General features: G+C 44.2%; 1 pseudogene across 1 annotated transcript; it reads right to left on the reverse strand.

Annotated features, from left to right (window-relative positions):
• Window positions 1-948: 948 nt before the first annotated feature.
• LOC308609652 (transcription termination factor 1-like) lies at window positions 949-25,398 on the reverse strand (annotated as a pseudogene). The gene is made up of 10 exons: window positions 25,245-25,398; window positions 20,745-21,418; window positions 19,189-19,415; window positions 17,891-18,076; window positions 16,876-16,954; window positions 13,462-13,592; window positions 10,154-10,388; window positions 7,334-7,423; window positions 5,672-5,737; window positions 949-1,437 (listed from the first exon to the last, which is right to left on the reverse strand). The product of its transcript is annotated as a transcription termination factor 1-like (transcript).
• Window positions 25,399-25,832: the final 434 nt, after the last annotated feature.

Raw genomic sequence — 25,832 nt, forward strand, 5'->3', positions numbered from 1 at the left:
TTGTTGTATGAAAACCATTAGTTGTAAGTATTTTCAATATGATAATTTTCAATATAATAGCACAGAAAATATTAAATCAACTCATGTACTCGCCTTTCTTTTCACATTCAGACAAACTTGAATATGAAATGTGAATCAATTTTTAATGTTCCACAGTATGTTATTATTTTCATACCCTTCCTTTGGCTGTTGCACCTTCTTCAGTAAAATCAATAGTGGAAATAGCATTATTGACACGTACATAAACACAACCAGACCTAGAAAAATGGACAAGAGAGTATCAGCCGCTTAACATTGTTCATCTCCGTCTTCTCCCTCACTGTCATCGTCACAACAAAAGATGTCTCGAAACAGGAAGACTGGCTTGGGGGTTGCCAGAGTCTGGATCTCAGTCCCGTTTTTCTCCATCTTCTTCTCTAATTTTTCTTTAAGCAACGGTAGACTAGTCTCATGAAGGTAGTCTATAATCTCTAAAGAAAAGAAACTGAATCTTGAGATGATCTGACAAAGCCTCTTCCCAAGGTCAAAGGACGGACGGCACAGATGATGACAATGCATTGTTACTGGCACTACTGTGTGCAAGACCTGGCTCTAACTGCTTTATTCATAGTCACTCATTCAATCCTCTCAAAAATGCTATGAGGTAGGCACTATTGTTCACCCGTGTTTCAAATGAGGCATAAAGACATGAAGCTCATCCAAAGTCATAGAGTCAGGAGGGCGAAGCCAGGATTCAAACCCAGGAAGTGCTGTCCGCTGAAAGCAAGGAGCATTTTGTCACACACTGCAGGGTGCAGTGTTACCCGAACCAGTGGTTCCCAAACAATGATGCTGGGCAGGCCACTGGCGACTCATCTGTGAGCTTGTTAGAGAAAAATCTAGCCTCTGGACCCAGACTAGAGACTAGGATCGACTGGGTCTGGGATGAGACCCAGGTATGTATCTTTTTTCCCAAGTTCCCCAACTGACTCCGATAGTCCAGGTTTGGGAATTACATATGTAAACCACCTACAAATGGCTGCAGAGAAGAAACTGTACCTCCAGTTTTTTGTGGATCAGTGGGTGTGCAGGCATGTGGTGTGAGCATGTGTGCTGTGCAATCCAGAAGCACTCGCAGCTCCTCACCCAGTGCTTGCTAAACGCCCGGCGGCCTGGTGACCACACTTCTCAAGCTCATTATCTCATTTAGTACTTTTGAAAGTCCTGTCAGGTAGGGGTTATAATTTGCCAATTTTTACCATTTTCCATTTGAAGAATCTGAGGTTCCCAAAAGTCACTACCCAAGGTCACACTACCAGCGTGTGTCCCCATATGCTGCGTTTTTAACTATTCAGATATCGAAAATACTGACCTGGAAAAGTCTTCTTCTGCCAAAACGGAACACAGGAAGCTTTCAGCTTATAAAATTTACTTTGGACATAAGATGGAGGAACACCCCTTTAGAAAGGAAAAGGTGTCAAAAAGTTAGTGGCAGTTTAAAAATTAATCATTTCAGTCCTGTGTACTAAGTGCATTGATTGAGGGGTGGTCTACAGACCTAAGCAGCTTTCTTAATCCTCATGTCTACACATGTGAGAAAAATAAGACACGTATGAAAAGCTATTGTTCATCTGGTTAAACACACACACACAAAAGGAAGAAAAACAGAAGTACAACAACACGGATTCTGTCTAAACTAGAATAATCTAAACTACCAGTTGAGAAGACAAGGTGTAACACTAGCTCACAGGGGCTGATGCTAACATTGTCTTCAGCCCCACCCTGAGGGCTCTCCGCAGAGCAACAAATAACGCTCACGACCACTCTGTGTGGGGCCTCCTATGCTTATCCCTCGTTTTGGAGATGGGGAACCCAAGAGAAGATGCCCAAGATCTTACAGTGAATAGGGGGGAAGGGCTGGGACTTCAATTGGGTCCACTCCAAATTCTACTTTTTTCTTTCTTTTTTTTTGATATCAGTGTTTTTTAATGGAAGTATAGTTAATTTATAATGTGTTAGTTTCAAGGGTACAGCAGAAAGATTCAGTTGTACATATATATATATATATATATATATATATATATATATATATATATATATAATTTTTTCAGATTTTTTTCCATTATAGATTATTACAAGATATTGAGTATAGTTCCCTGTGCTATACAGTAGGTCCTTATTGTTTATGTATTTTACATACTGTAGTGTGTATATGTTAATCCAAGCCTCCTAAGTTATCCCCCTACCTCCCGCCCGCTAACCCTTTGGTAACCATAAGTCTGTTCTCTATGTCTGTGAGTCTATTTGTGTTTTGTAAGTAAGTTCATTTGTATCAGTTTTTTAAAGATTCCACATATAATTGATATCCTATGCTATTTGTCTTTCTCTGTGTGGCTTATTTCACTTAGTATGATCATCTCTAGGTCCATCCGTGTTGCTGCCAATGGCAACATTTCACAAATCCTACACTCTTAACCACTACCTTCAGGCTAACTATATATTTGTCACAATGCAAAAGCAGGGGTCTGGATTTTTTACTTTACAAAGCTAAATAAAGTGGATGCTTACGATATTCTGGTGAGCCAAATCCACTTTTCATTTACAATAAGTAGGACGGAAACAACCACATCTTAAATATTTTTTTAAAGTGAAAATCACTAACTTCACTTCCTGGGCACTCATTTCCTAAGCCACAAAAGTGTGGCATATTTGTTTCAGTAATTAATTAATCTAGTTGTTATATGATTAGTGGGAATAACTGGATCTGCTAGGTATGTGGAAGTACAAGATGGCTGGGCTCTCTCTGCCTCTTCATGGCAGCAGCTGCCCGCCGCGTGTGCATGGCATGACACGCACTGTCTCCTTGCTGTCGTCCTCATCACGGTGCTGTTACAATGCTGCGCAGATGAGGAAACCGTGACGCAGAGGCAAGTGAGGGAATGACCTGCCCAAGGCTGGCTAAATTAGGAGCAGAGTCCCAGGACTTGACGCCCGGTCCACCTGACTGCAAAGCCCAAGATCTAGGGCATCTATGCCTTCCCTCTTCCCACAGCGCCCCACACACAGGTTGTTCTGCAGATCAAAGCTCAGGCTTCAAGAAGTAACAATAACTGACCTGGACATTTTCAAACGAAGTAGGTGTTACATCTCATTACGTGGAGATGCTTTCTTTAAAATCCTGCCTAAACAATTCACAAGGGAGGCTTAACGAACCTGAAGAGATCGAACTTCTAATTTAATTATTTTCACTGTTTTAATTCGTTATTAAAACTTTGAGGATGTACTATTTCCAATGGTATTTGACTGGATGCCATGATGTCTGTTTTACAGCTTTGAGATTTCTAAACCTTAACCAGAACAATCAATATTTAAGTATATAATTCTACTTAAAATCATTAAAAACCCATTTTAATTTAAGAAATGTGATCTGAGGCAATGTCACAAGATACACAAACATTTATTGGAAAAGTCAGATTTTTCAAAAGGGGTTTGATATTACAAAGGGAGGGAGCTGTCGACATGAATACTTCTTAGGATGGGAGTTGGTGGGGTACACAGCAGGACAGCCTTCCTTCAAAGCCCCTAACACCCTCCCCTCTCAGGGACCCACACCCAAGAGCTGGTGCCCCACCCCTGAGACGAGCTAGAAGAGGAAAGGGTTTGGAACCGTGGGCATGTGTCTGTGACTCCCAACAGGGCCTGCCACGAAAAGATTCCAATTCTCCAAGTTAAAAAAAAAAGGACTGATTGTTCTTTGTCCATAATCCCAAGGTGTAAATAACTAACCAGCAGAACCAGTTTACACCCTTCCTAATGGATCAGTGACAACCTCACGCCAGCAGCCACGTTTCTGAAAGGCAGCCAGGTTGTGGCAGCCCTGTTCCCCTCAGCACCCTTCCCGAACTAAAGGCCAGACAGTCCCTCAACATCCCCACCTCCCAAAGCCCACCAACCCCTGAGCCCTGTGATGCTCAACAGTTTGCATTGCTTAGAGGGACTGTGCTTTGCCAGCCAGCTCTCTGTTGCTTGGCCAGCAGTGAACTCAGGTCTTCAGAGTGATGGCCTCTCCTCCAGTGGCAGGAACTGATTGAAAATGCAAGGACCATAGCAATGAAGACAGACAGTGACAACCGATGAAATCTCACTCCTCAGAGGAGAAATGCAAAGGAACAGCACACCGAAACCACTGAGGCAAATCCGAAGAGGAACAGGAGCTTGATGTGGTCTCAAAATATCTCCCCGTGGCCGTTTCTTTTCACCAAGAGAAAAACTTACTTTTCTACAGTGGGGCAGTGTGGCAGAGGCCGCCAGAGCCAGGGGATCAAAATCAGAACCACATGCCTCATGATGGGATGTGACATGGTGACACAAACACAGCCTCCCCCGTGACTGATTCCCGTGTAAAATACAAAACCCGAATCTAACAGTGAAGAAGCGTCTGACAAACTCCCCAGCTGAGGCAAGTTCTCCACAATGACTAGCCTGTATTTTCCCACAATTTCAACATCGTAGAAGACAAAGACATTAACAGATACACACTACTGTATATAGAATAGATAAACAACAAGGACCTAGTGTATAGCACAGGGGACTATATTCAATATCTTGTAATAACCTATAACGGAGGGACTTCCCTGGTGGTGCAGTGGCTAAGAATCTGCCTGCCACTGCAGGGGACATGGGTTCGAGCCCTGGTCCAGGAAGATCCCACATGCCGCAGAGCAACTAAGCCTGTGCACCACAACTACTGAGCCTGTGCTCTAGAGCCCACGAGCCACAACTACTGAGCCCACGCGCCTAGAACCCGTGCTCCTCAACAAGAGAAGCCACCGTAATGAAAAGCCCACGAGCCGCAATGAAGAGTAGCCCCTGCTCGCCCCAACTAGAGAAAGCCCACGCGCAGCAATGAAGACCCATCACAGCCAAAATTAAATAAATAAGATAATAAATATATTTGAAAAAATCTATAACAGAAATCATTTTGCTGTACACCTGAAACATTGTAAATCAACTATACTCCAATAATTAAAAAAAAGAAAAGAAAAGGCAGAACAACTCTGCTGTTTAGAAGACTCTAAGGAGACAGATCCTGGACTGGATCTTAAATCAGGGGGAAAGTGTTATAAAGGACAGGACTGGGACGCTGGGTGAAATTTGCATGGGGGCTGTGTTTTAGACAATAGTAGTGCATCAGTGTCAGGTGCCCTCAGTACGATCACTGTGCTGATGCAGAATAACAGCCTTGCTGAGGACATGGCGTCCACCACTAACACTGAAACGGTTAAGGGAAAGAATTCTATTCCCTTGTAGAAGGGAGCGGGAAAGGGAGGGATGATAAAGTCAATGTGGCAAATGGTAAAAGGCTAATTATGGGCAAAGGGACCATGGGTTCTTCATCCCAGTCATAGCTGGTGTGCTCCATGAAGCTTTTAAGAGACTCTGCACACATTTCATTCACTCTTCTCAGGTGTCTTGGGGTGGAGGTGGTGGTTGGAGCGGAGGGAGGACTGGTCTGATTTACCTGGTCTGGTACGTAGACAGGGTGTTCCCAATACATATATACACAAATACAATTTATAGATGAGTTCCATAAGCAGCAGGAATTTCAGTCCTGTTCTTCAAATCTGAGAGGCATTTATTAGAACTCCTCTCTGATTTTTTCATTAGATTAATATTAAACAAATGGCCTTACCCTATGGTGCTAGCAAGATCTTCCCAGTCTATTTCATTAACATCTTCCACATTTATTTCATTCAACCTATGAGAAAAAATAAAAATTAAGTTTTCAAGCCAAAAATCAACAGGATCCACATCTTCATGGGCTCACAGAATATTAAGAGCTGGAAGGCCTCAGCGTGTTCACCCCTGCTCCAGCTCCCCTGTTACACAGGCCCAGTGTCACTGGCATGCTAACCCAAGGTCAGCCCAAGGTCTTGGGCTGAGCTACAGACCAAAAAATCACCCTTCCTCCTCCTGAGCCCTTTGCATCTCCCACCAAGCCTAGTAAAAAACACAACTTCACAAGGAACTATATTAAATATGCTGTGATAAACCATAATAGAAAAGAATGAAATATGAAAAAGAATATATATATGTATAACTGAGTCACTTTGCTGTATAGCAAAGGTTAAACACAACATTGTAAATCAACTATACTTCAATTAAAAAAAAAAAAAAAAACACAGGGACTTCCCTGGTGGCACAGTGGTTAAGACTCCACACTCCCAATGCAGGGCGCACGGGTTCGATCCCTGGTCAGGGAACTAGATCCCACATGTATGCCACAACTAAGAGTCTGCATGCCACAACTAATGAACCTGCCTGCTGCAACTAAGACACGGCACAACCAAATAAATAAATACAATATTAAAAACCAACCAACCAAACAAACAAAAACACAACTTCACCATTCAATGTAGACACACAAGAGTAGTATACATGTGTACTCAGCACTTACTAAGTGACAAACACTGGGTTAAGACCTTGATACCCACTAATCCATTTACCCTCAACACCACCTGATGAAGCTAGGGGATTATGTCCTTTCCACAGGCCAGGAATCAGGGTTGAGAGCTCGGGTCATTGGCTCAAGGTTTCATGACTCATAGGTGGTACCCACATTGGAACCCAGGCCAGCCTGACGTGAGATGCCCTCCTTGGCTCTGCTAGTCTCTGCTGTCTCTGGTAGAGGAGAAAAACCCCAGCCAGGCCAGCGTGGAGAACGAGGAAGCCCACCAATGAAGGAGAAGCAGGCTTCCTGACAGAGCGCAAGAATAATGAAGCTGGACAGGGCGGCCAGAATCCAAAGGTTTCTTCTGCTCTTTGCTGTTCCTCATTGGACATGAGGCCAGGTCCACTAGACTCGCAGTCTTTGTAAAACAGTTCTGTGTCTCCCTGTCGATCAGGGGAGGGAGGACTCTGCACGGACCAGGAACTCAAAGACAAAAGTAAAGACCAAGCAGCAGTGACGCCAACTAATGCATGCTAGAGAGCAGTAGGGCTCGGCCTGAAGTATTTACCTCCATTTTCCAATGGACAGAAGTAAGCAATGTCTATGTGAAAGCCTTAAAGACTCAAAGAGCTATGTTTATTGAGTGCATGCTACGTTTTGCATGCATTATTTCATTTCTTCGGCCAATAACACTAAGAGGCAGGTACTGTTATTATCATCCTCATTTAAGATGAACAAACCAAGAACTAGAAAGGCAGGAAACACATCCAAGGTCATGCACGTAGAAAGTGCTGGAACAGGAATATGAACCGTGGTAATCTTACTGCAGATTCTGCTGTTTAACAATTACTCTTTGGCTAGAGAGGAAAACGGGTAAAATATCGTCACTTTCTATTTCTGTACCTTTCAATGAGGTTGATCTTGGCCTGTAGGGCATTAAGTCCCCGGTATACGTCCCGACCATTTGTCCTCTTCTTGGTTAGAATTTCCGTCCTACATTGAAAGAAAGAAAAACAGTTTATTTTCGGGGTAAAGTTTCCATTAAAATGTCCTTTGTTTTCCTCATTTAAATTGTCCTTATTCAGAACCACTTTATAACTTTTGCAACTCATCACAGCTAAGATTTACCACCATCAAGAATATACCTTTTTAAAAGTTTTTTAAAGTGGGAGAGGGTAAATAAAGAGATAGAAAGTTGATGGTTATTGAAAATGAGTGATGGATACAAGGAGTTCTAAGTTGGTGTGTGTTACACAATTTCCATAATAAACAGTATAATAAAAGGGAGGAAAAAAAAAGAATAAGCCTGCTTGCAGGTGCTAAAGGATGCTGTGTAGACTCAATTTATTTTTGCTTGTTTATCAAACAGAGAGATATTGCTCTTATTACCATTATAGCTGCTGAAACACCAAACTACACAGATTTACTAAAGTGATCAATGACTCCATGATTCCTCTAAGGCCCCAAGTTCAAGGCTGAGGGAAAGGGTTCCCTGAAGTTCCTAATGAGAGAAGCAGCCCAATTAAAAATATTTAAAAAGTGCTTCTCTTGAAGAGTGAAATCTGTCACAATCTGATGGACAGATCATGAGCTGTGACATTTACTTTCTTGAGCAGGGAGGTACATGAGGCACACACAGAGAAACTGAGAGTTTTTACTAATAGCCGCCCATGTTCACTGGTTTGAAATGTACCCGCTGATGCCATTTCAATGTTTCATGAAGTAAACCTATGCTCAGCATTCAAGTTTCCTACTTTTTTCTTCAAATTAAAAAAGAACCCTTGCATGTTATTTAATTATGCTGATTCTGAAGCACGGCTCCCCTTCATCATTTCCTTTTTAAGACACTGACATATCATCTTCCAACCGAGGCTTTATAACCCACTCCTTTTTTAAAAGTAATTAATTAATTAATTAATTAATTTTGGCTGTGTTGGGTCTTCATTGCTGAACGTGGGCTTTCTTTAGTTGTGGCGAGCAGGGGCTACTCTTCATTGCGGTGCATGGGCTTCTCATTGCAGTGGCCTCTCTTGTCGCAGAGCACGGGCTCTAGGCAGGTGGGCTTCAGTAGTTGTGGCACACAGGCTCAGTAGTTATGGCTCACAGGCTCTAGAGTGCAGGCTCAGTAGTTGTGGCACACGGGCTTAGTTGCTCCACGGCATGTGGGATCTTACCAGGCCAGGGATCGAACCCGTGTCCCCTCCATTGGCAGGCGGATTCTTAACCACTGCACCACCAGGGAAGCCCCCACTCCTTTTTTTTTTTTTTTTTTTTTTTCCGGTACGCAGGCCTCTCACTGTTGTGGCCTCTCCCGTTGCAGAGCACAGGTTCTGGATGCACAGGCTCAGCAGCCATGGCTCACAGGCCTAGCCGCTCCGCGGCATGTGGGATCTTCCTGGACCAGGGCACGAACCCATGTCCCCTGCATCGGCAGGCAAACTCTCAACCACTGCACCACCAGAGAAGTCCCCACTCCTTTTTTTAAGCCTAAGATATAGGGGTAGAAAGGGCTCTGGTTCCTCCATATTACACACTTCCCCCCCAAAACATTATCTGTCCTTATTTCCTGAGGGTAGTCTTCTAGTAAGATAAATATTCTACAGCAGAACTGTAAGGTATATAAACAATACTCAGTATAATCTAGCAGTTTGCTTTTAACGTACAACATGCCCACTCTGGATTTCATTCTTCTTTAATGGTCAAGATGACGGAGCCCCCTTTATGCAGGATGATGGAGCCCCGTTTATACAGGAGACCTGGGTCGTGGGCTGTAGAACCACTGCTTCAAGCTGTCATGTTGCAGCTGAAAGTTAGCTCGGAATCCCTCCAGGGCTGGGAAAAGCTACGTTGGGCAAAGAACATGCAGCAGCATCTGGACCGAAACTACTTCTTCATGATGGATGTACCTAAAGATGTTCTAGGATGAAAGAGTATGACTGCCCTGCTTTGGATGAAGACAGAGGAACTGCTGAATTAGAAAGCACAAGTAAAAAGGTGGAGGTATTACTGATCACTACACTTGTGATTTCCCTCCTAAATATCCAGACGTTAATTTTGTATTTCTTTCATGCTATAAATAGGTAACAATCTTGTTTTATGAAGAAAGGGACAGAGTGAAGAAATCAGAAGTCAATATTCAATATTAAAAAGATTCAAGTTCTGTTTACAAAACAGAAACAGACTCACAGATACAGAAAACAAACTTATGGTTACCAAAGGGGAAAGGGGGCAGGAATAAATTTGAAATTGCAGATTAGCAGATACAAACTACTATATATAAAATAGATAAACAACAAGGTCCTACTGTACAGCACAGGAAACTGTATTCACTATCTTGTAATAAGTTACATTGGAAAAGAATCAAAAAAAATAATATATATGCACAACTGAATCACTTAGTACACCAGAAACTAACACAACATTGTAAATCAACTCTACTTCAATTAAATAAATAAATAAATAGAATAAAAAGGTCCAAGTTCTTTATGAAGAAGCCACACAATGAATCAGGGGTGGTTAAATGCTAACTTAAATCAGCTTTCGATATTGAAGTGCTTGGAGCAGCGGATTAGAGAGGATCATTCTTGACCTACTGTGAGGCTTTCCACGTGGTCGTTACAGATATTCTTAGTAACCTCAGCAGTCCACCCCTCTCCGGAAGTTGCTGAGAGAGGGGCAGGGAATGCTTCTTGTTGAAATTTATGTAAGAAGCCTCAAACTTACCACTTACTTTGACACTGCATCCAATTCCTGGTTTCCACTTTTGCCTCCACTTCTACCCAGGATATGCCTTTGTACAGTTTTTCCCAAACAACTGACAGGCGACCTTCAGGATTCTCTTGGAGTTTAGAATCCATCTCGTTTAGCTCCTGGGGAGACATTTCCTTTAGAATCACTTCTTCAACAGCCTTGATTAGTTTCTGGGTGTCCGTCTTGCTCCAAGCACCATGATTTCTTTCTGTTGACATAAAAGGATGGTCTTGAAGTTGCTCATCTATTTGCTTTCAAACACAATATTAACAACAAAATGATGATGAGGGGTATCTGTCATTTGACATCTCTCCAAACCCACAGAAGCTACAACACCAAGAGTGAACCCTAATGTGGACTGTGGACTCTGGGGGGTTAAGATGTGTCAAGGTAGCTTCACGGATTGTAACAAATGGACCACTCTGCTGGGGGGTGTTGAGAATGGGGGTGTGCCGTGCATGTGTAGGGCAGGAGATAAGTAGGAAGTCTTTGTACCTTCCTCTCACTTTACCTGTGAACCCAAAACTGCTCTAGAACAATAGTCTTTTTTTTCCCTTAATTTATTTATTTTCTTTATTTTTTTGGCTGTGTTGGGTCTTAGTTGCAGCACATGAGATCTTTGTTGAAGCACGTGGGATCTTTTGTTGCAGCGCAGGCTCTTTGTTATGGTGCACGGACTTCTCTCTAGTTGTGGCGTGTGAATTTTCTCCCTCTAGTTGTGGTGCATGGCCCCTGTAGTTTGTGGCATATGGGCTACAGGGTGCGTGAGCTCAGCAGCTGTGGAACACGGGCTTAGCTGCCCCGCGGTATGTGGGATCTTAGTTCCCCGACCAGCGTCCCCTGCATCTGAAGGAGGATTCTTTACCACTGGACCACCAGGGAAGGCCCAAAATAAAGCCTTTATAAACAAAAAGGTAAATCAGACACTTTTCAGAAGACAATGGGCAACATCTCAATTACACAAACATAAAACTATCAGTTATGCACTTCCCTGGTGGTGCAGTGGTTAAGAATCCGCCTGCCAGTTCAGGGGACACAGGTTCGAGCCCTGGTCCAGGAGGTTCCCACATGCCGGGGAGCAACTAAGCCCACGCGCCGCAACTATTAAGTCTGTGCTCTAGAGTCCGCGTGTCAGAACTACTGAGCCCTTATGCCACAACTACTGAAGCCTGCGCACCTAGAGCCCGTGCTCTGCAACAAGAGAAGCCACGGCAATGAGAAGTCCGTACGCCACAACAAAGAGTAACTCCCGCTCGCCACAACTAGAACAAGCTCGCGCGCAGCAATGAAGCCCCAACGCAGCCAAACAAAACAAAACAAAACCAAAAAAACTATCAGTTACATGCAAATCAAAATGAAACTACGAAAGTGGCCATAGTTTCCTTTTAAGGACCAATCACACTCACACACACATACACACACACACACACATACACAACCAACTGCAAAGAAAAAAAATCCTTTCTTAATGCAATCTTTTTTTTATCTTCGAGAAAGCTGTTCTTCCTGTTTCTAAGAGTAATACCTACTGCAAGAAATTGTGAGGTTCCCAAACATTTAGTGGAAAGAGAATAACCAAACGACTTTCATGTTATATAAATAACTCTCCCCAAGAGTTTCTGGAGTGAAATTAACAGCTACAATGGTGTCACCACAGTACTTGATGAAGGCACCTGTGAATTTCTTTTTTTCTTTCTTTTTTTTACATATTGCACTCATTAAGCTATTTTTTTTAATTAAAAAACATTATTTGGCTGTGTTCGGCCTTAGCTGCAGCACGTAGGACCTTCGTTGTGGCACACAGGTTTCTCTCTAGATGCAGAGTGTGGGCTTAGTTGCTCTGCAGCATGTGGGATCCTAGTTCCCTGACCAGGGATCAAACTCATGCCCTCTGAAGTGGAAAAGTGGATTCTTAACCACTGCACCACCAGGGAAGTCCCAGCACCTGTAAATTCCTAAAGCCAGTCCTTGGTGCAGGGCATCAAAAGCTTCTATGATTCGCTCTTCTTGTCTACATGCTCACAGTCATGCTAAGGAAGAGGCCGCAAGCTGGAAGGCTACAGATATCTTCGATCTGGCCTACAGAATGTTATTGTTACTATTTCCCCAATAACAATTTGGATGAATATTTAAAAATCAAGAGAATCCCAAGAGGGTTTTCCCTGGTAGGGCAGTGGTTAAGAATCCGCCTGCCAACGCAGGGGACACGGGCTCAATCCCTGGTCTGGGAAGATCCCACATGCCATGGAGCAACTAAGCCCATGCACCACAACTACTGAGCCTGCGCTCTAGAGCCCACGAGCCACAACTACTGAGCCCATGTGCCACATCTACTGAGCTTGCGCTCTAGAGTCTGTGCGCCACAACTACTGAAGCCAGCGCGCCTAGAGCCCATGCTCCACAGCAAGAGAAGCCACCACACTGAGAAGCCCGCACACTGCAACAAAGAGTAGCCCCTGCTCACCGCAACTAGAGAAAGCCCGCTCACAGCAACGAAGACCCAACACAGCCATAAATAAATAAATAAATAAATAAATAAATAAATAAATAAATAAATTTATTTTAAAAAAGAGAGTCCCAAGAAAAAAAAGATCTTGATTTCACACACACGTGCAAATCCAGATGTTTGCTTTACTTCTTGGAAACTGGCAGAATTGGCTGTGCTGAGTCTTCGCGTGGCACCGGTGGCCAGAGTTGGTGGCACAAAAGGCGTGGTCTCCACCACCTCAGAGTTTACCACGTGCGGACATGCAGACGCCTTGCTGGGACCCGCTGCACGGCTCTGCCTGCAGGGCCGGAGCATGTGAGCCTCTGGGCTGAAGCTAACACCCACTAAGGACTGTCTTCTGAAAGCAACTGGGGACTTTTTAAGGTGAAGAATATAACCAAGGAAGCTTTTTATGAAAGAAGAGAACAGACAAGAGACGACTGACACTGGCTTTGGGAAACGTCCCTGACTAACAGGCCCTCCCTTTGATGGTTTCCCTGGTCACCTGGGGGAAAGGACCTTGGTGGCCCAGGTTCTCCTGCCCACCGGCTGAGTGGGTTTCAGTTTACCTGGCAGCTGGAGTCACACTGAAAGCTACTGACATAACGTGTGGCAGAAATCAGTCTGGTGAATAAAGGCTGCATCAATATGCATGAAGAAATAAATGAATCAGTAAGAGAATGGCTGAAAGAGTGATGACTCTCTCAGAAGACAGGCCTGCAGTGATGCCTGGGCCCTGGGCCACTGTGGGCTGATTTGTTCACCAAAGTGGGCTCTAGAGACCACGACTTACAACTGCTGATCTGGGAGAACTTCAGGGCCACAGAGAGGCTACTTCCAGACATCATCTCGCCAATCTTTCTCCAGTCGTTTCCATGGAGGGACTGGTATATCTTTAGCTTCTCGGTATCTCCTTTGCTATACCTTAGAGGAAGGGAAAACAGATCACAGCTAAGCGTTAACCACAAGCTTAAAACCACTATTCTCACTGCAGCACGCTGCGACGCTGGGAGAAGCTGTATAGGGCGGGCTGTCAGGAAACCTGCTCAGCGCAGTCCTACCAAGGTCCTGAGCCCAGATACTTCCTGTCTCGGCATCACAACCATGAGCATCCTGTAAGTCAGTCACCGCAGTCCCTGGCTCACTTACACAGAGGCCAGGACAAATAATCTGATCATGCTATTCCCCAGCCAAATCCATAAAGGCTTCACACAATAAAACCCAAACTTCTGACTGTGCCTGCAAAGCTCGGTGCTCCCTAAGTTCAACCCTATTGGCCTTATCGGCCTTTCTCACCTCGAAGCCTCTGGACCTGTGTTGGGAATGGCCTCCCTCCACCGCTGGAAAGCTCCTGCAAGCTCTTCAGAAGCAGCTTAAATGGTGCATCTTCAGAGAGGGCTTCCCTGACCACCTGGTTGGAGGTGTCCTGCTGTCCTCTCCCACAGGACACTCTGCTGCTCTCTCACTGCCCCCATCACCACTGGCAACTGTACGCTCGTGGCTTCCCTGGTTTATCTGACCCGTCGTCTAGGCCACCACTGGCCAATGGAAATATGAGCCACAGATGTCATTTAGAATTTTCTAGTGGTCAGGTGAAAATTAATTTTATTAATTTTTTTAAAGATAATTTATTGGCTCAGGCAATTGAAAAGTCCAGATACAAGTGGGCCCTAGGGTGAGCTTAATCCAGGAGCTCAGTCAAATCACCAAGGACCACTTTCCACCATTCCACTCTGCCTTCCATGTGTTTGGGGGTTTTATTTAGCGGCAGCATGCGGCATGTGGGATCTTAGTTCCCCAACCAAGGATCAAACCCACACCCCCTGCAGTGGAAGCACGGAGTCTTAACCACTGGACAACCAAGGAAGTCCCTAATTTTATTTAGTTTTAATGAATTAATAACATATCTTGTTTAACTCAATATACTAAAAATGCAGCCATTTCAACATGTAATCCGAACCTAAAAGTATGAATGAGATACTTTACACTCTCTTCTCCACACCAAGCCTTCTAAGTCCATTGTATACTTCACTCTTCAGCGCATCTCAGCTTGGACTAACCATAGTTCAAGTGCTCCATGGCCACATGAGGCTGGTGGTCACATGGATGGACAGCACAGCTCTGGAGGGGAAGTCCTCGGAGGGTGGGGACCCTGTCAGTTTTCTACACTTTGGAACCCGGTAATGCTTGACAGACAACAGATGCTCAATAAAGATGAGACAGGGACTTCCCTGGTGGCGCGGTGGTTAAGAACCTGCCTGCAAATGCAGGGGACATGGGTTCGATCCCTGGTCTGGGAAAATCCCACATGCTGTGGAGCAACTAAGCCTGTGCGCCACAACTACTGAGCCTGAGAGCCACAACTACTGAAGCCCGTGCGCCTAGAGCCCATGCTCCACAACAAGAGAAGCCACCGCCATGACAAGCCCACAAACTGCAACGAAGAGTAGGCCCTGCTCGCCACCACCAGAAAAAGCCCGTGAGCAACAACAAAGACCGAACACAGACAAAAATAAAAGATGTGACAGATGCCTTAGCACAAATCGGTCACAGTTTAAGGAAGTTAAGAGGCAGCAATCCCACATAAAAGCAAATACATTAAAAGAAAAGAACTAAAGTGCACTATAATATATGCAGATTTTGAGATTAAACATCTTAAATGTTTAAGGGGAAAAAAGCCATCATTATGACATTTTATAATTCCTTTTTGGTGGGAAGGAAGAGGGGTCAGAAGTGGTAGTTTATGTTATTACTAATGCAACACAAAAGCAGCCCTAATAAAATACTAACCATTTCTAATGAGGATGATCCACAACTACCGGGGGACAGTAAGATCCTAGCATTCTCAGAAATGGATCTAAAATGCAGAGCATGGTGAACAGAGATGCGAAATCCTTCACCATTAAGAATCAAGCTTTTTAGCAGTTTCCTTTATAAGGCAAGCAGGGTCTTCCTGAGATTTAAAACAAGACTTAAAAGTACCCTTGAAGCAACAAAAAAGAGGACATGAGAGAAAAACAGAGTGTACGAAAATGAGGAAACAGGTGTACTGACCTCCATGGCCCCTTGGAGCCTTACAATTCTTTGATTTTTGACTTTCTATGGTTTTTTCACTTAAGAGTTCCTTAAGTTGGAAACATACTTTAAGGGTAAATGGTCAGCACAACACAAGTAATATGGTACCAGTGAATGAACTTTATTATCAGAATGACAGACCTTCATTATTTGAAAAATGCCATTTCCCACAGTGATGTAACAGGTAGAAAAACAGGTTACCTCACTCATTTACCAAAAGCATCATTTTGGTCCCACTTAAAATGTCACCCTTAGTGAATTTCCTTAAAGTACATGGCGGGGGCTTGGGAAAAAGAGAGGGCAGGTTTCAGTCTGTGTGGAGGCGCCTTTCCTCTACTTCCGGTTTATTTCTTTTGGTAAAAATTTTTAAAAAGAAGCCGAGGTCATATCAATGTTACGTTCTGATAGTACCTATGTCCTGATTCAAGATCACGGCGCTCAGTAGGACCCAACTGGCCGTGACAGATTCACTCCATCTGCCTCCTGGAAGTGAGATCAGTAGTTGAGCCCTAGGTGGCTGTCTGGGCCCTCAAGGGTAGGAGCTGATGCTTTCTCCCTCATCCCTTTGTCCTTAAGCAGAGTGCTTACCCACCACTGACGCTCAGTCTACATTTGATTTATTTGGAATGTTGGAAACAGAACATAATTGGGTATTTTATTTAGGAAAAAAGGGAGGACAGAAAGGCTACCGCCACATGAAGCTCTGCATTGATGTTACCGAATCACACTTAAATGACCTCACACAAATGCTCACCCCCACCTTCAAATATTTACTGAAAACCCAAAGCACTGGGCTCAGTGCTGAAGGGCACACATCACACTGAGAAGGAACGTCTGGGTTCGCAAGGAGCTTACAACTTAGGAGACTGCCGAGAAAACTGCACAGGTGACGCTAAGAGGCAGCGCGTGGAGAATGCTACAATTGACAGCATAAAGTAAAAGCCAGGGATTTAGAAAGGGGAAGATGACAGAAGATTTATTCAAGAGGTGGAAACTGAAAGGGACTTTGGAGACATACACCTGACGGCACATCTGGTTTCACACACGAAACTCTTCACGATTTTGTTGTGTACGTTTTGATTTACAGTATCAGCAAAGACTAGAGAAATGCTCTGCTCAAGTTTTTTCTTACCTGCCTTTGTAATTGTTGACATCAAACATCTTCTTTGCTCGACAGTATATGAGTTTCCAGGGCCAGGCAATGCCCTTACCTAAAGTCGGAAGAGAGGTGGTCAGAGGGACAACCGGAGCGTGGCATGAAACACAGTCGCAATTATAAAAGAAACCCAGAAGGGCCCCTTTTTACAGCACACGCTATCCTAGACCCCAGGTGGAGGGTGCGGTTTCCTATGTCCTGCAGAAAGCCGTCTTGGGGAGCAGATATACAAAATCCCCAGTTTCCGTGGCCATCTCTGGAAACTAGATGCTTAGTATGTAGGGGCTCTAGCTTCTGTTCTGCTAAATTCACGGAAAAGACCCTTATTAGGCAAAGAGCTTTTACCGTAATCTGGAGGTGGAGGACACACTCCAGCAGCTCCCCATAAGATAAACAAAAAAACTTTGCAATTGAATAAGCTTCTTCCTGCTTTGCCACTCTAAAGATGAAAGGATCCCCCAGCAGGGGCTCACTGTTCTGTTTTCCTTTGTGCATTTCACCTAAGAAATTATCCTCTTTAAATTCAAGAGAGATTTTTTTTCCAGTCCAAACCTACATTGCTTCGTGACCTTCTAACTTCCCCAGGATACCTCCAAGAGGAGGGTTCCAGCTCAAAGCGCAAAAATGGCTCTACTTAAAAAAACGTCTGAGACTCTGGTGTATACCAGAGTACTTTGTGCAGTGTATGCAAAAAATACACAATAGAGGTCAAGAAGAGAAACCAAAACCGTAATTGTTACCAAGTAGGAAAGCTGGAAGCTGATCATCTAATTTGTTAGAAAATCTGTAAAAGCACTATCCTTGGGAGACGTGAACACATTCCAAATCCCTGAACGTATAGGCTGGCAATAAAAATACTATTAACGTAGCAGCGGCTAACATGCACTGCATGTACTGGACGGGCCAGGCATTGTGTTCAATACTCACCATGGTTATCTGTGCAAGGCTGGAAGGCTGCAGATGGTCAAAGAGGCCACAGTTCTAAACTTACCAACGTGCAATCTAAACGAGTACTTTCTTTTTAAGTCGGTGATTAGAGATTTCTCCTCTGGGTATCTGTCTGTGTACAGCAGCTTGTCTGCATTCTCGATTCCTGTCAGAGACAGAAATTCTCGCACATTTTTCTCTAACTGCTTATTTTCCTTCACGGAAATCTTGCCAAATTTAATAGCGACACCTAGGATTTGGGGAAGGAGAAAAAGGTACACAACTGTCAACAATGAATGAAAGCGAACCACCGTTTTGTCTTTAGCAATCACAACAGCACCCGTCAGCTCCTCCCCACCTATCGGGGAGCAGCCCCTGCTTGTGCCCTTGACATTGGCTCTCCTGCAGAGTTCGGCCAAAGCCACACTGTCCTCCCAAAGTCTTCCCTGGCCATCCTACTCCAATGTGACCTTTCTTGTGTCATCAATTCCTTTTTACACAGTTATTTAAGAAATAAATTAACAGTAATAGATATTCATTAAAAATTCAAACAGTGTTGAAATAAAAGTTTAAAAGAAGCGCCCCCCCCCCACTTCACTATCCTCTGCCCCTCCTCCCCCCAAGGCAGTGCTGGGAACTGGGTGGCACAAACATGAACATGTATATTCTCTACGAATATATGTTGGGGGGAGGTGGGGACAATGTCACTGCAATTTACGTTCTATTCCTCGTCATAACTCAAAGCACTCAAGTCTCCTTATTATTGACTGCATTACACAGTACATTTTCCTAATCTTAAACTTATTTTAAAAATCTTTTATCACTTGCAGTACACAACCTTACATTTGTAGTTCATTCTGAAACCCAATAAGCTTTCTGGGAGGTTCTTGTAACACAGTGAAATCAAGAAGGAGACCAAGCTGGGTGTTGCCTGAAGCCATGCCCACTACAACCAGCTCACCCTCAAATTAATATCCTTGAAATTACACCTCATCAAAGCTGATGATGTTGATATGCGTGTTTTAATTTGATTACACTTGTGCCCCCCTCCCAGTGTCTCAACCACTTAACCTCCTCCCCCTCTTCTTCCGGGCTTGATCTTCTAGTCTGTGGATCACCTGGATCCATTAGTCCCGTTTTTCCTCGCCTCCCCTACCAGAAGTTGGGCACAGAGGAGGAAAACTAGTGCACTTCAGTTTGGTAATTTTACAGTGCAGATAATGATTCTGGAAGGAGATAAAGCTGAAAGTAGCTAAGGGATGCTCTTTGTGAATCTATAAATATGAACCACTCACAAAAGAAAGTCAGGGCTAGTTACGCATATAGAAAAGTTCAACAAATATTCAAGTCCCACAAGCTTACCCTGGGCTTTAAATTCTTTAAAGCGTCCCAAGTCATCCCGATATATTCACTTAATTGTAGTGGCAGCCCTCTCCTTGATATCAGGGAGGAACTCCTGGAGCTGCCTCACAGTGGAATCCAAATCCACGTCTGAATTATCTGAATCTCTCGAATCTTCAGATAAATATTTCGTTTCAGGATCTTTAGCCGACTCCAAATTGCTTTCTTCTTCATTTGTGGGTTCTAATCTAAGGAGAAAAACTGGATTGATTAACACTGACAGGTCACGTGCCCTAATGGCTTTCAGATTCTTTCCTTACAGTGATTCTCCCTTTGACTACGACAGCATTAAAGCTGGAAGGGATCTTGGAGTTGATTCCGTCTGTGATGTCTGAACTCTTTAATGTAGCTTTACTAACTTGGATACACCTCAGAGGCTGCCTGGAAGGTAAACATGTCGCCTTAAGCCCTATTTCCACCAGGCATTGCTTATGTTACTATTTCTCAACTGTATTGTTTCAGATATTGACTTCCTCATAAGCTCAGCCCTCTTCTACACCCATGGATACTCAAGACACCTCCCCCCCACCAAAGAGTCGTTTTATAATAATGGTTACTAATTAGTTAAGTCAATATTCAGGGTTTACATCGTTACAATTGCTTCCTTGCAGTTAACAATGGCCACATATTTTCCCCTTGGCAGTATAAAGAAAACATAGTCTTCTATGTATCTATCACTAATTCATTCCCACAGACTTTCTGCCAGATGTGCAAAGGTGTTCTTAGCCAAGGGCATCAGCTAACCACCCAGACAGGAAACTGAAACAAAACAAAAACAAAAACAAAACTGTACGCATTTGTCTGAGCAAAGGGTCAACAGCTTTCACAGGTCCACAGCCCCATACAAGTTAAGAACCACAGGCCGAGAACATTCCTGCATCATTATCAGTGATCTAAAAATGTCCCCAAAGAGAGGGCACAGAGGATGATGTGAGTTGGGCCCTCTGCCATTTAACTTCTATGTGAAACTATTTTAAGCCAGGACAATCTAGCAAATGTAAGAACGTCACAGAGTAGAAAAGGGGAGAAAACCTGTCCCAACTCCCAGGAACTGAAATAAAGTGCTTCAAAAAAATTCCTGCATCTACTCATCGGCCAGTATACTTAAATGATAATTATATAAAGAACGATATCTAAGTTTCTTTTATTAGGGAGAACCCTAAGTCAAGTTTTTTTCCTGTTCTGTGGCATTCTAAGTTCTCTGATCCTTTCTCCTCTCTCTGTACATATAGACAAGGTAATTGTGGGGTCTTAAAATTCTTTTTAAACTTATACATAGAATTTCAGGGCTGGAATAATTCTTAGTGAAAACAGACTGTAACTGCCTTATTTTGTACATGAAGAACGCAAAGTACCTGCCAAGTTACTCAGTTAAATGTGCACGACATCCTATACATTCGATGGTCTATCTCTTTATGATTTCTGCCACTTCCTATGGCCGTGCTGAACAAAGAGGTAACGGGCAGACTTCACACCCAAGACGCACACCATCAGAAGGCTCTACACCCACACGTTACCTCTGCACCTCTTCCGAACAGGCCTGGGGTTTCTCCTCTTGTGGCCTGGGTTTCACACTTTCTTCAATCAAGGTACCAGTACCTTCCACTGAATCAAAGCGCGTGTCCTCAGAGCTCGTCCTGAGCACTGAACACTCACCAGCAGGTGCCACGGCAGTATCAACAGAAGATCTTCTCTTCCTTTTCTTAGACTTTTTCTTAAGGCCACTGGACTCCTGATTGCCCCCTGCAGTCCCGACCTCACCAATCACTTGAGATCCCTCTGAGTATATTTTCTCAGCGCTCTCAGGCGCAGGCAAGGCCTCGAATTCCTGGTCACTTGGACGCTTCCTCTTTCTTGTCTTAGACTTGCTTTGATCTGCAGACACTGGTAGTTGTGCGATTTCACCTTCTTGGCCCATGGGAGGCTGGGGTTCCTGCTCTTGGGATTCTGATCTGGGCAGGGTGATGCTTGCACCCAGACTCTCCTGGACAGCATCACAGGACCTGACTTTCCTCCGATGTTTTTTTATGCTTTTTCCCCCGAACTTTATCATGCAGTTCTGACTCATTTTCACGTGACTTAGTAACTAAATGTGCTTCAGGCCCTTTTGTTGACTTTTGCCGCTTGCTTACATCAATGTAAATGACATCGACATGCTTTCTAAAATTCTTGGGTGTGTTCACAATGTTTTCTTTTTTTTTTTAATTCTGTCTCAATTATCCTTTATTTGTAGTTTACCTTGAATTACTCTGGTAACATATTGAAGTTTTTTTTTTTCCTCCAATTCGCGCTGTCTCGGCGCACGTACGTGTCACCAGCTCTTTTTTTTTTTTTTTTTTTTTAATTTATGGCTGTGTTGGGTTGGGTCTTCGTTTCTGTGAGAGGGCTTTCTCCAGTTGTGGCAAGTGGGGGCCACTCCTCATCGCGGTGCGCGGGCCTCTCACTATCGCGGCCTCTCCCGTTGCGGAGCACAGGCTCCAGACGCGCAGGCTCAGCAATTGCGGCTCACGGGGCCAGCCGCTCCGCGGCATGTGGGATCCTCCCAGACCAGGGCTCGAACCCATGTGTCTGGCATTGGCAGGCGGACGCTCAACCACTGCGCCACCAGGGAAGCCCCCACAATGTTTTCTTTATCCACCAGGATGTACACAATACCTGTTTCCTTATAGACTCCCAAAGCACATTTTCCTCTCTTTTTATTCTTTTTCGGTATAGAAGTGGTCTTTTCAGGCTCATCACACATTTCTGATTGTTTCAAAGCAGAAGAAACAAGATGCTGGGCATCCTTTCTCTTTTTTTTTTTACCCTTAGTTATGTCAGCCGGTTTCTTTGCCAGGGAGGAGTCTCTGAATCTTTCATGGGGATGCCTCCCATGTCTCTCCTTATGTACAGAATGCTTGATCTTTTTCTAGACGAAAACTGGAGTGTGGGTTTCCAATCTGCTTGATCCTCCTTCCATTTTACTCCTATAGGGAAACAGAACCACATGGTTTCTTTTTGCAGAGCATTTTAAACATTAGCCTCAGGAGGAAAAAAAAAATCACACAAAAACGAAACTGCAGGACAAATGGCAAGCCTGGAATCATGATTATAAGTTTTCCATTATTCTAAATGTGTAGCAAGCTCACTGTAATTCACTTGTCTGGTTCCATTGCCTTTATGATATGGAAAAAATATAGTTAATTGAGAACAGTGCTCTGCCATGATCGGGCCCTTGTTCCCCCATGGCCTCATCTTCTACCTCTCCTCTCAAACTCTGTTGCTCCAGCTACACGGGACTATTTTTTTTTTTTCGGTTCCCCAAACATGCTCCAATCCTTTCCCTGGCTTGAGGTCTTATAAATCACGACTCCCTCACTCTGGGCCGCTCTCCGCTGTCTCCTACCCCTCCCTGCCTCCTTTCATCCTTCAGAGCTTGGCTTGAGCATCGCTTCTTCCAGAAAGCTTTAAAAGAATATAAACATTATGATACCATGCATCCTGAGTTAAGACAATATAAATGTTATGATGACGTGTATATTGAGTTAAGAGAATACATACATGATGATGCCATGTATGTTACATTCAAAACACAAAATCGTTTCATGTATCTTTTCTGAATGGATACATATGTAGTAAAACTATGAATAGAGCATAGGGAATATAACTGGTAAATTCAGGGATTAGGGACAAGTAGAGAGCCAGTTACTCTTATATCTTCAATCTTTTATTTCTTAACTGGAGTAACGAGTACAGGGGTATTTGTTATATTTTTGTCTACTCTTATTTGTCTACTCTTTTAAAGTGAACTGAAATAGTTCACTTTCTAAAAAGCAAGGGGCAGAACAAGAATACAGACTCCTTTCACTGAAAAATAAGCATTAAGGACTTCCCTGGTGGCGCAGTGGTTAAGAATCCACCTGCCAGTGCAGGGGACACGGTTTCGAGCCCTAGTCCAGGAAGATGCCACGTGCCACAGAGCAACTAAGCCCTTGCACTACAACTACTGAGCCTCTGCTTTAGAGCCCATGCTCCACAACAAAGAGTAACCCCCCGCTCACTGCAACTAGAGAAAGCCTGCGGGCAGCAACGTCGACCCCACACAGCCATAAATGGATCAATAAATTTATTTTTAAAAAATACAAGCGTAAAAACAAGCAACTGAAGGATGTAAACATACTGTTTCAAGTATTTACCAAAAAGAGAGAGAGAGAGAGAAAAGAAAGAAACCTTTCCTGACCCTTTGAGCTTGGTCCATTCCCCAAATGCTATACTTTCATAGCAAACTATTTTTCTTTTGTAGCATTTAGCCCAGCTGTGGTTCAGAGCGGGAACATCAAGTATCCACTGACCTCAAACTAGTAGATCGCATCTTTGAGAAAGAGGCTGAATGGGCCTTGTTAGTGTCCAACAAAATGTCCAAGTTCTGCAATAAGTTGGAATGAAGTTTAATAAGGCTCCAATGTCAATTCTTATACAGAGCACGTGCATCCTGGAGTTTAAGTACAGGAATAGAAATGTACTTCACAAAAGACATGGTTAAAAATATAATTTTACAAACACATCTTACAACTCTCCTTGCTCCGTATTGCTTCTGGGTTTCAATTTTTAAGATTTTATTTCTCTGCGACTAAAAGTAATACTAAAGGTAATACGTTTACATGGTTCAAACATCAAAATAATCTGCCCTTATTTTCCCTCCTTTCTCACAGAGAAGGCAGCATCTGTATATTCTGATCTGCATTTTGCTATTTTCACTTAACAACAGATCCTGGAGACCTCTCTGTGTCAGTGGTCTTTCAAGTCTGAATGCTTAAGCACCTTTTCTACCAGAAGGTACCTACTTTCTCCTCGGTAGTCAAGAAACTATAAGAATTGTCTAGCTGGAAGGATGGGGAATAACAAACATATGGACTGATACCTATAAGCCAAAACTACCAGCCTCAGGATCTCACCTCCAACGGAGGCAACAGGAGCTTTGGTTAAGGCCTTCCTACCTGGTGTCACCCAGAGATGCACAGAAACCCCTTCTTAACCCACTTCTTTGCAGCTTCCATCTCCAAGACACGCCCCCTGAGACTGCTCTAGTTAGAGTGCCTATGACCTTAGAGCCACTAAATTCAAGAGATACTTTCCTGGCCCATCTTTCAGGATCTCTCTCTCTCTCTCTCTCTCTCTCTCTCTCTCTCTTTGGCTGCACCACGTGGCTTGGCGGAATCTTAGTTCCCTGACAGGGATCGAACCCGTGCCCCCTGCAGTGGAAGCACAGAGTCCTAACCAATGGACCACCAGGGAATTCCCTCAGGATCTCTCAATAACAATGAACAGAGCAGATAATTCCTTTTAGTATTTTTACCTTCCATTAGTTTCTTTCTTTCTTTTTGTAAATACCTTCTATGCTTCTCCTTCTGGTCTCTTGAACTCAGCACCACGTTTTAAATATATAGTCACGTCCCACTAAAACCTTCTTATGGCTTCTCCATTATTCTTTGTAAGTTTATTTATTTTATTTTATTTATTTTTGGCTGTGCTGGGGCTTCGTTGCTGTCTGTGGGCTTTCTCTAGTTGCCGCGAGCGGGGGCTACTCTTCATTGTGGTGTGCAGGCTTCTCATTGCCATGGCTTCTCCTGTGGCAGAGCACGGGCTCTAGGAGCGCAGGCTTCAGTAGTTGTGGCGCACAGGCTTAGCTGTTCTGAGGCATGTGGGATCTTCCCGGGCCAGGGCTCGGACCCGTGTCCCCTACACCGGCAGGTGGATTCTTAACCATTGCACCACCAGGGAAGTCCCTCCATTATTCTTAAAATAAAGTTCCAAATCCTTACAGACCTACCATGCCCTTCATGAGCTAGTCTAGTCCATGCCTACCCCTCCACCGCTCATTTCTCCCTGGGTTTCAGACATCCTGTCTTCTTTCCGTTCCCAGAATACACCGTGATCCTTCTCGTTATCAGGGACTTTACAAAAGCATCTCATTTCCCCAGGAATGCCTTTCCTCCGTTACCTTTCTGCGCTATAACTGGTCTAAGTTTGAAACTCACTTTCTCTTATCACTTCTGGGTCCCGCCTTCTCGTTACAATGTTTCTCAACAATCCAGCTGCTTGCCTACTGCACTTCGCTCCGTTGGGACAGAACCGGCCTCCTAAGGGCTGGGATCTTCTCGTCCGTCTGGCTCCCAAATGATTCCCCGGCATTCGATATGTATGGATATACATTTACTCACACTTATTCGGAACATACCACTTCCCGCCTTTCAGGGACGTGCCCAAGCCTGGTCCCGATCCCCTCCCCACTTTGGGGTGCCCTGGAGACCCTGCTCTGCCCCGAGGTGGGCGTTCCGGGGCTGAGAGGGAGGAACGAACGAGAGGTTCCCGAGTGGAGGGGCCTGGAGCGGCTGCGGAGAAAACAGGCGCCACCCTCATCCCTGGGGACCTGGGCCAAAGGCGGGCCTCCGGGGAGGTGAAGACAGCAGCCACACACCTCTCGGCTCAGACACGCCAACTGGGAAAAAAGCCGGAGCAACTATAAGGCGCTTTCACTTACCTTCCGAACGCGTGGCCACCTGCCTTCCAATCCGGAAGTGCTGGTGTGGCGAAGGCGGAAGTGGGTGTGTCACTTCCGGCCCGCC

The sequence above is a fragment of the Mesoplodon bidens genome (assembly GCF_964165515.1).
Source record: "Mesoplodon bidens genome assembly, chromosome: Y".
Classification (NCBI taxonomy): domain Eukaryota; kingdom Metazoa; phylum Chordata; class Mammalia; order Artiodactyla; family Ziphiidae; genus Mesoplodon; species Mesoplodon bidens.